This window comes from Perognathus longimembris, chromosome 3 (genome assembly GCF_023159225.1).
Source record: "Perognathus longimembris pacificus isolate PPM17 chromosome 3, ASM2315922v1, whole genome shotgun sequence".
NCBI lineage: Eukaryota > Metazoa > Chordata > Mammalia > Rodentia > Heteromyidae > Perognathus > Perognathus longimembris.
Genome location: NC_063163.1, coordinates 68704437 through 68715860, shown reverse-complemented (window position 1 = coordinate 68715860; position 11424 = coordinate 68704437).

Sequence of the window (11424 nt, the reverse complement as noted above, 5' to 3'; positions counted from 1 at the left end):
TAGTATTGGTAGTCAGAAGTGTTGTAGGTCACCATTTTAACTGGAATACTTTTTATATTTTTGATTCCTCTGATTTAGTCTGTGCTTAATTCTACTGTCCTCTCTTTCTATTGTCTTTTCACTATTGTCTTTGGCAATTACTTTTCTAAATTTTTAAGTACACAACAATTTTGTAAAGTCCCCTAATATATATCATTAATATTTTCCTCTTCACAAATTTTTGTCTTTTAATATCATGCAGAGATGGTTAGGTCAATACTTGTACATTTCTATTCACACATTCACCTTTTACAATACTTTTGAAGATCTTTGTAGGACCCTTCTCGATGCCTCTCTCTGTATTTCTCTTTGTCCTCTCTGTGTCCTGTCTCCTTCTCTGTTCTCCCTCCCTTGTGCCCATGCCCTGATTCCCTTATATAGCTTTAGGAATTACTTATATATGCTTTGAAAACATGATTAGTTTTAAGATTACAATTTATACATTTTTTTCACTTTTCTCTTAAGTGTAAAATGTGCAATGTATCATAGTTTACTCCTTCATGCATGGGTTTACTTTTGAGTTTACTGTTGTTTAGTCACTCTTTATTAATTTGATATAGACAATTTTGAACTTATAAAGATCTAAGATTATTTATTGTAATGTTATCACTTCTTACAACTGGTTGAAACATCAACATTTTTATCTGTCACATTTTAAGACTCTTAATTTTATAAGGAAACCATTTCAAATTGGTTGACATAGTGGGTTCTATACTATTTTTACAGAATCACATTTTAAAGGCATATAGACACAATTGTACTCCTGTCTTGTCTCATCTACTGTACATTAAATATTTCTTCTGATATTAAAGTCATTTGTGCATGGTTTTATTCAGAATCTAAACTGCCTCTTACTTTTGTCACTGAAGACTGCTTTACCACTTGAACTATAGCTCTATTTCTAGCTTTTTGGTTTTTAATTGTAAAGAAGGCTCTCTTGGACTTTCCTGCCCAGGCTGACTTTGAACCTCTTCTCACATTTACATTTCTAATAAAGAAATGACTTTGTCTCTGACTATAGCTTTCTATTAATTAATTTTTAGTTGAAAATATAACAATGTTTTGCAAAATACATTGTGTACCTTTTCTTTTGTTGTGGGCATACTGTTTAGCAATTGAAAATGTAACTAATTTCCAACTTCTTCAACATATTAATCATGATATAGTCAAAATACTCCCCAGTTTCTTTTGAGTGTTTGTCTATGTTTCTTATTTATTGTAAGAATTCCGTTAATAGTTTTGCATTTACATTATTGAGTAAAATACTGAATCTCTATTATGTGATGTGAAGTTCCTGGGACAATATCTGATTTTAGTACTTTAGCAAAATATTTTGTATTCCTTGCTGATTTCTTCTCATTGGGATTTTAGTAAACTTACACAACACTTGAACCTCTTAAATGCAGAAAGGAATAGAATGTAACCATGGATGGATTGATGTGTTGAGGCAAGAGTGGATGGATGGCAGGCAAGAAGAATGTTAATGGCATGTAAAAGAAAGTTATTGGATAAATAGAAGAACAGAGGGAAGAATACAGGAAGAAGGAAAATATAGTCATATAAAAGGTTTTTTTCTTTTCTATTACAATAATATTTCATTTACCTAAGACAGAGGAAGGAACCTGAGGATGGGGAAAGAGGAGCAACTCCTGAAATGGAGAAGAGCACTGACAAAAAAAAAAAAAAGGATGAAGAGGGAGAGGGGAAATGCTCAGTGTCCAGAAAAGGAATTGTGAGAGTAATGTGTGCCGGTGCTCCCAGGATGCTGTGAGGGGCCACAAGCCTGGGATCTGCGCCTCCTTGCTTGGTATTGGCGAGACAGCTATGCCTTCTAAACTGGAGTCTTTGTCAGCGGAACCTCAGAGTTTGGGGCTATCAGAGTCCTCAAGACGGGAGGTGGTGGTGGCAACGACGTCTAGTGGAGAATTCCCACCTTCCTAAAATAATCCCTTAAGGCTTAACAGCGTGCTGATATCAGGAGTATGCTATCCTCTTTAGTGCCCTGACTCCCCAAGTCTTCTAACCTAATGGTTCCTACTACTAACATAAACTGAGACTTGGTGGTCATTGAGGGGATAATTCTCTTGAATGTTTCTCTTCTCACCTCACCCCATGTAGAACTGAAAGGCTATTGAGAAGATACCTGGGGGTGGGAGAAATGTGTTTCAGGCTCTCTCTTACCTCCTCTTTAGCCCTTCACTACCCTCTGAGCACCAAACTCGAAGACTGGGTTACTTGAGACTGCTAGCTGAGATTTTAATGGACCACCAAGCAACGACTGACCTGTGCTGGGAGAGGACAGGGAAGGGGCAAGCAAAGGAGGGGCACCTGCCTGTGGGAACATGAGTTTTTCTCAGTTAGTGGAGCGGGTTGCCACGTTCTGCTGGATTTGCACTGTCTCTGGGGCTGTTCCAAGAGGAAGGAGGTGCAGTGCATGCAGCCAGGTGCCCAGTCTGTGCTCACAGTACATACCTACATTTGTTCCATGGAGTCACTTCCCAGGGCCTTTCTAGAGTCTGGAACCTCACTAGGGGTCATCTCCAGGACCTGGTAGAAACTAGCAGGAGAGGAGGGGGTGAGCAGAGACCACACCCCTTCCTTGAAAGACTTTGGGTTTCCGCTCCTCCCACTTTTCCTCCTGTCTCTTCTTTTGTTGTCAAGTCGTTTTGATAAATGGTGGGGCCGGAAGCCTGGGAACCCATCTGTGCCTGCTGTGGGGTTCAGGGATGGGGGCAAGCCGTGGAGGCCGGGTTCCTACCTACAAGCTGAAATGTGATGTGTATATGGGTCCCGTTTGGGACCTGTCCTACCAGGGCCCACTCTTTCCTCTAACCATCCCACTCTTCTCCTTTTAGTCTGTCTCCCTACTCCACATGGGTACCAGGAACTTTCTGGTGTGCGTTTTAGAATTTTCTCATGGGCATTATTTTTTTGCATTTTAATTTTACTCTCTCCTTCTTTTAGGTTTGTAAACTTTGAGATGGTAATTTGATTAAAGCTATTTTAGAGAGCCCAGAAGAGGGGCCAGTGAGGCGGTTGGTGTGTGTTTGGGATCGCTGTTTGTGTGTGTACAAATACACCTGCATTCAAGAGGGTTTGTCGTGTCTCTGTGCCACACAGAGAAAGGTAAGTCGGTGAGACACCGCGTGGCCAGATCACAGGAAAGGCTGTAAAGTTTTTCTGAGTCATCTTTGGAGAATGAGTACCAAATACCAGTTTCCGGATTTAGGGAAGAAAAGCAGTAGCTGCGGCTGTGCCCTGCAGAGCTCCCTCTGATATCGTAGTTTTCTCACCTCATAGAAACTGTTTCTCCGAGAAAGACAGCCAAAGTAAGTTCTAACAGTACAGGGATTCTCTACAGGAAGGAAAAATCGACTTTGCTGGTCTGAAAACACAGTTTTGAGCTCCGGGTGGCGTCCCGCCGCCGCGCCAGCACCGGCTCCGGCACAGTGCAGGGCACAGCCCCCAGCACTCCGCGCAGCTAAAGCGAGAAATACTCCAGACGGCAGCTGAGCACGGAGGACCTGACATCGCAGAGACTGCGTGAGTACCCCGCAAAAAAAAAAAAAAATTATTCTCGCTTGTGCCCACAGTCCAGCTTCTGGAAGGCATCCCTGTCCCCACCGCCAGAGCAAAGCGCCATCTTTGCCACTGGCATAGGGTCAGACCAGACTGGAACTGAAGCGGGCCTGGGGAAAGCGAAGTCAAAAAAGCCATCTTTGAAAAGGGCAGGAGGGGCGGAATCAGTGAGAACCAGCTCCGCCCAGAAGAACGCCCCCTGCCCTGGTGGGAGGAGAGTCCGGGGCCTAGCCAGAGAAGCCCCGCCCTGCCCGCCGGAACTTCTAAACTTAAAGCAAAAGCTGCGAGCAGCTACCAGGGGCGCGGAAACAACACACGGAGGAACAAACAGTTCTGGGGACAGCTAAACGGTCCCGTCACAGAGGAAACTAATTCCCAGCCCAAAACGGAGCTGCATTCCATAGCTACCTATGCCAAGGAGGCCGCCTCCCTCAGGCAAGCAACTCTTAGTGGAGCAAAACAGGCTAGAGGCGCCATGCTCTGCTGAGTTCACAGTCTAGTCAAGTCCAGGCATCAAAGGCAGCGGCCCCACAGCAGACAGAGGAGCCACAGTTCCTGTGACTGCCCACGTCCCCATCTACAGAGGACGCCCAAGGCCTGCCTGCAAGCTGTGCGAACCTCAGAGACCCACGATTGCACCAACAGGGGAGAAAGTCAGAACAGAACCACCCCTTGCCAACTGAAATCAAGTCAAACCAGCCAATCAGGAAAATAGACTGCAGTCCATTGCAGGGAAACGAGAGACTGGTTTCTTTTTCTTTTCAAACATTTTTTTTAACTTTTCTTTTAAATTTTCTCTTTAATTTTTTCACACCTGAAACATCATTGGCTGTTTTTTTTTGGTTTTTTTTGTTTGTTTGTTTTCCATTTTTACTGGTTTGTTTTATCAAGTTTTTTTTTGTGTTTGTTTATTTGCTAGGTTTGTTCCTTTTCTGTTATTTTCCTTTTTATTTACTTATACTTCCTTGTTAAATAATTTTTCTCTGTTTTGTGTATCTGTCTTCCAGTTTTTTTACTTCATTTCTCTCGTTGCGTCCTCTTCCTATAAAAATTACTTTCCTATAAATAACACCTACACCCTTTTCTGCTAACTCTCCAGTGTCTGTCATTTTATGAATGTTCTTTCTACTGATTCTACTCTTCTCCACATTTCCACGTCACTGAAACTAAACCAAAATCACCACCACCACCCCCAATACACTTTACTCTATTCTCTTTACTACCTCCAACTTACCCTCCGGACTTACTGCCTGGACCTCCAGGTTCCATTGACTCCTGGTTATTGGATAGAGGATATCCCAGCTTAATACGAGTGAATCAAAGGGGTTCATAGAGAAAGCCAGTCCTAATAGAACTTAATATAAAAACAAGAATTGCGTATAAGGTTGTAACAGTAAATAAGTAACTACTGAATACAGGGCCCAGGATCAGATGTTATATTGAAATTGTATTCTTTAGGAACACCAAATCTAACTTTATAGACAGGTATACAAGTTATCTGTTTATAATTGTGAAATTGTAAGATTTACACAACAGTGCTTGGTAAGGGCTGCTTTGGGTCTTAAACAGTGCTCACAGGTGCTGGTAGACTGGCATTCCCAATTCAAATGGGCAGAAGAAACACAAGAAAGATGGCAAATAATGAAGTCCTATCCCCCACCCAAAACAAGCAGGAAGCAGAGCAGTCAATCAAAAACATAGAAGAAAACCCCCAAAATGCTCTACAAAGTTTACTGATAAACATGATAAATGAAAAGTTTGAATCTCTTCAGTCAATTATGTTAGAGCGTGAGGAGGCAAAGCAAAAATTAATGGAGAATTTCATGGCATCCACAAATAGAAAGATAAGTGAGCTTCAAGAGTCAAATGAAAAGATAGCTACCCAACTTAAAGATTTGAGAGACAACACTCAAAACCAAAGTAATGAAGTTAATGAAGTAAAGAAGTCCATACAGGACCTAAGAAATGACATGGAAAACATCAGGAAAGACCAGTCAGAAGGAAAAGAGATTCGAAATCAAGTAGTTAGCCTACAGTCCCGACTAACTGAAGCAGAGGATCGAATCTCAGGAGCTGAAGATTCCTTAGATTCTATGGAGAAAGATCAAAAATCAATACAAATCCAGTCCAAGCAACAAAACAGATCGCTACAGGAGATTCAAGACACGATGAGGAAGCCCAATTTAAGGATAATAGGTATTGAGGAAAACTTGGAGAAAGAGGTTAATGGGATAGGCAACCTATTTAACAGAATATTAGCTGAGAACTTCCCAAATATCCAGAAGGAAAGGCCTATACAGATACAAGAAGCATTTAGAACCCCAAATCGACCAGACCAGAATAGGACTTCCCACCGACACATTGTGATCAAAACAGCTTCAGCAGAGTGCAAGGAAAAAATACTCAAAGCTGTTAGGGCAAAGAAAACAATCACATATAAAGGAAAAGCAATCAGAATTACCCCAGACTTCTCAGCAGAGACCATGAAAGCAAGGAGAGCCTGGAATGAAGTATACCAAACTCTAAATAAAAATAACTACCAACCAAGAATTCTGTACCCCGCCAAACTCTCCTTCATAGCCGAAGGTCAAATAAAAGTCTTCCACAATAAGGAAAAACTGAAACAATATATCTCCACCAAACAAGCTTTACACAAAATCCTTAAAGATGTACTATACAGGGAAAATAATCAGGATCCCAACACAGACAGAGAAATGAACCCTAATTAGTAAACACTAGATCAAGAAATGGGAAGACACAGCTTTAAACAAGACAGTGATAATGAAAGGAACAAACGATCACCTCTCAATCCTAACTGTCAACATTAATGGACTTAATTCTCCAATCAAACGACATAGGCTCATAAGTTGGATCAAAAATCAAGATCCATCTTTCTGCTGCCTCCAAGAGACACATCTATCCAGCAAAAGTAAACATCTTCTAAAAGTGAAAGGCTGGAAACAAATCTATCAAGCAAATGGCCCCCATAAGCAGGCTGGAGTTGCAATCCTAGTATCAGACAAAATTGACTTCAAATTGAAAAAGGTAAGAAGAGAGAAAGAAGGTTACTACATACTAGTAAAAGGATCTCTCCAACAGGAAGAAATAACCATCCTAAATATCTACAGGCCAAATGCAGGAGCACCCAACTTCATCAAACAAACACTACTGGCTCTAAAAACATTCATAGACCCAAACATAATGATAGTGGGGGACTTTAACACTCCACTATCACCTCTGGACAGATCAACACGCCAAAAACTGAACAAAGAAACCACAGAACTAAACAATTGCATAGACCAACTAGACTCAATCGACATCTACAGAATATTCCACCCAGCAAGGACAGAATACACATTCTTTTCGGCAGCACACGGAACATTTTCCAAAATAGATCACATCTTAGGGCACAAAGAAAATCTGTACAAATTCAGAAGTATCAAAATCATTCCCTGCATTCTTTCAGACCACAATGGAATAAAATTAGAGCTCAACTCATTCAGCCACCACAGAAAATCCCACAATTCATGGAGACTAAAGAACACACTGCTGAACCATCAGTGGATCATTGAAGAAATTAAAATAGAAATTCAAAGGTTTATGGACATCAACCAAGTTGAGGGCACCAAGTACCAGCTCCTTTGGGACACAGCAAAGGCAGTACTCAGAGGAAAATTTATATCTCTGAGTACATACATCAACAAACTGGAGAAACAGCAACTCAGTAATTTAAGGAAGCACCTTAATTTTCTGGAGAGAGAACAGCAAGCCAAACCCCAAGTCAATAGACGGAAGCAAATAATTAAAATCAAATCAGAATTAAATCAATTAGAGACGAAAAAAACCATCGAAAGAATCAACAAAACAAAGAGTTGGTTCTTTGAAAAACTCAACAAGATAGACAGACCCCTGGCAAACCTGACCAAAGAACGAAGGCAGCACACTCAAATAAACAAGATAAGAGATGAAACAGGTAGCATCACCACAGAAATAACCGAAATTCAGAAAATAATAAGGGACTATTTTGCAAACCTTTATGCCAACAAATTCGAGAACTTGGAAGAAATGGATGATTTCCTAGAAAAAATTGATACCCCCAAACTCAACTATGAAGACTTTAACCTTCTAAACAGACCCATATCCAGTATTGAAATAGAAACAGCAATAAATGATCTCCCATCCAAGAAAAGCCGAGGTCCAGATGGATTCACCGCAGAATTCTACAAGGCCTTCAAAACAGAACTCACTCCAATATTTCTCAAACTCTTCAATGAAATTGAAAGAGAACGTTCACTGCCAGACTCATTTTATGAAGCCAGTATAACCCTCATCCCAAAACCAGGCAGAGACTCATCACGGAAAGAGGACTACAGACCAATCTCCCTGATGAACATAGATGCAAAAATTCTCAACAAAATTCTGGCCAATCGACTTCAACAGGTCATCAAAAAAATCATACACCACGATCAAACTGGATTCATCCCAGGGATGCAAAGCTGGTTTAATATACGCAAGTCAATTAATGTAATCCACCACATCAACCGGAGCAAGGTAAAGAACCACATGGTTTTATCGCTGGATGCGGAAAAAGCGTTCGATAAAATCCAGCACCCATTTATGCTAAAAGCCCTGGAAAAACTGGGATTCCAGGGAACATTCCTGAATATAATCAAGGCAGTTTATGACAAACCAACAGCAAGCATAACTCTAAATGGTGAAAAACTAAAGCCATTCCCTTTAAAATCAGGAACAAGGCAGGGATGTCCACTCTCTCCCCTGCTCTTCAACATAGTACTAGAATTCCTAGCCAGAGCAATTAGGCAAGAAGAGACTATAAAGGGGATCCAAATAGGAAAAGATGAAGTTAAACTTTCTCTCTTCGCAGATGACATGATCCTATACCTAAAGAATCCCATAGACTCTACCCCCAAGCTACTAGAGCTGATACAAAACTTTGGCAAAGTTTCAGGATATAAAATAAACCTTCAAAAATCAACGGCCTTTCTCTATGCTAACAACCCGAAGACCGAGGCTGAAATCAGGAAAGCAACTCCTTTTGCAATAGCCCCCAAAAACATAAAATACCTAGGAATAACCTTAACCAAAGAAGTGAAAGACCTCTTTGAAGAGAACTTTAAAAGCTTGAAAAATGAAATTAAGTCAGAACTAAGAAAATGGAAAAACCTCCCATGCTCCTGGATTGGGAGGATTAATATAATCAAAATGGCAATATTGCCAAAGGCTATCTACAAATTCAATGCAATACCCATTAATATCCCAACACCATTTTTTGATGAAATAGAGGAAGCAATCCAGAAATTCATATGGAACAATAAAAGACCTAGAATAGCAAAAACACTCCTAAGCAGAAAGCACAGTGCTGGAGGAATTACAATACCCAACTTCAAGCTGTATTATAAAGCTATAGTAATAAAAACAGCTTGGTATTGGCACCGGAACAGGCCTGAAGACCAATGGAACAGAATTGAAGACCCAGAATTAAACCCACAGAACTATGCCTACTTAATCTTTGATAAAGGGGCTAAAACAATAGTATGGAAGAAAGATAGCCTCTTTAACAAGTGGTGCTGGCAAAACTGGCTCAACACATGCAACAAACTAAAACTAGATCCTTATATATCACCCTGCACCAAAATCAATTCCAAATGGATTAAAGACCTTGAAATCAAAACAGGCACCCTGAAGACACTAAAGGAAGGAGTAGGAGAAACACTTGGGCTCCTTGGAACAGGACAGAACTTCCTTAACAAAGACCCTGAAAGGCTACAAATCAAAGAAAGGTTGGACAAATGGGGTTGCATCAAACTCCAGAGCTTCTGCACGGCAAAGGACATAGCTCTCAAGATAAACAGAAAGCCCACAGACTGGGAGAAAATCTTTACCGGACATTCAACAGACAAAGGCCTCATCTCTAAAATATATGCAGAACTAAAAAAATTACCTTCTTCCAAAACAAAACTGCAAAGAACAAATATCCCCCTCATCAAGTGGGCTAAAGACTTACAAAGAAACTTCTCTGATGAGGAAATGAGAATGGCCAATAGACATATGAAAAAATGCTCTACATCACTGGCCATAAAGGAAATGCAAATCAAAACAACATTGAGATTCCATCTCACCCCAGCAAGAATGTCATATATCAAGAAAACTAATAATAACAATTGTTGGAGGGGATGTGGCCAAAAGGGAACCCTACTTCATTGTTGGTGGGAATGTAAACTGGTTCAGCCACTCTGGCAAGCAGTATGGAGATTCCTCAGAAGGCTCAATATAGAACTCCCCTATGACCCAGCAGCCCCACTGTTGGGTATCTATCCAAAAGACCACAAACAAAATCACAGTAATGCCACCAGCACAACAATGTTCATCGCAGCACAGTTTGTCATAGCGAGAAGCTGGAACCAACCCAGATGCCCCTCCATAGATGAATGGATCAGGAAAATGTGGTACATTTACACAATGGAATTTTATGCCTCTATCAGAAAGAATGACATTGTTCCCTTTGTAAGGAAATGGAAGGACTTGGAAAAAGTTATACTAAGTGAAGTGAGCCAGACCCAAAGAAACATGGACTCTATGGCCTCCCTTATTGGGAATAATTAGTACAGGTTTAGGCAAGCCATAGCAGAGCATCACAAGGCCTAATAGCTATACCCTTAGAAACACATAAGATGATGCTAAGTGAAATGAACTCCATGATATGGAAACAAGTGATATATCACAGTTATAACTACTTTCAACGTCCTATGTGTATGTGTAGTTTCTATTATTGATGATGTTCTTGTATCACCTTCCTATGTTTGTACCTACACTATCTCTGTAATCTTATCTGAGTATATTGGAAACCGTGTTTACTGGTATTGGAAGTAGGAAATTCAAAGGGAATACCAAATTCGAGAGACACAGGGTAAAAAAAGAGAAATAACTACAAAAGCAATACTTGCAAAACTGTTTGGTGTAAGTGAACTGAACAACTGGGGGGGGAGGGAAAGGGGGGGAGGGACGGGGGCATGAGGGACAAGGCCACAAACAGTACAAGAAATGTATCCAATGCCCAACGTATGATACTGTAACCTCTCTGTACGTCAGTTTGATAATAAAAATTTGAGGGAAAAAAAAAATACCAGTTTCCATGGATGGCAATCCTAAATTGGCTCTGCAGGGCAGCATGTTTGAAGCCGCTTTTGTCCTTCAAATGTTAGCATCTGCTTGTGCACAGAATGCAGTGCTGTCTAGGTGTCCACTTGGAGCAGCTGCGGCACTCCCAGCTTGGAGAGCTGGGCTTTGGACACGTGTCTCTTGGATAGGCTTGGTCACTGAATGCTGGGGTTGAGACTAGAGCTGGGGAGGCTGGGAGGGGCCTGTGCTGCAGGCTCTGGGAATCCTTTCCAACCTTCCAATCAGGTCCTTTGGCACTGTTTATTAGGTCCTCTAATTGCAGTAGCTTTCTCCTTAGGCCTGGCAGCTCAGGGGAGGCCCCCTACCTAGGTGCCCAAAGCTTGGGGAAGCCATAGAGTGAGTCCTGCACCCCTGGAAGTGGCTGCATACTTGTGGGTCTGTGCTGTGCTAACTAGGTGCAAGTAGTGAGCTGCATGTGATTGCTTCGCTCAAAACCCAACTCCCAAAAATCCAAGCATACTGGGGCTCCTGGGGACCTGCATGCCCCGAGCTTTTGGGAGATGACAGCAGAGATCTGAGCCTTAGCACCTCAGGCAGGAAGCCAAATCTCCCTAAGGCAGAGGGGGCTCCAGAGGTGGGGAGTTCTTAATTACTCCAGTCTAGGTC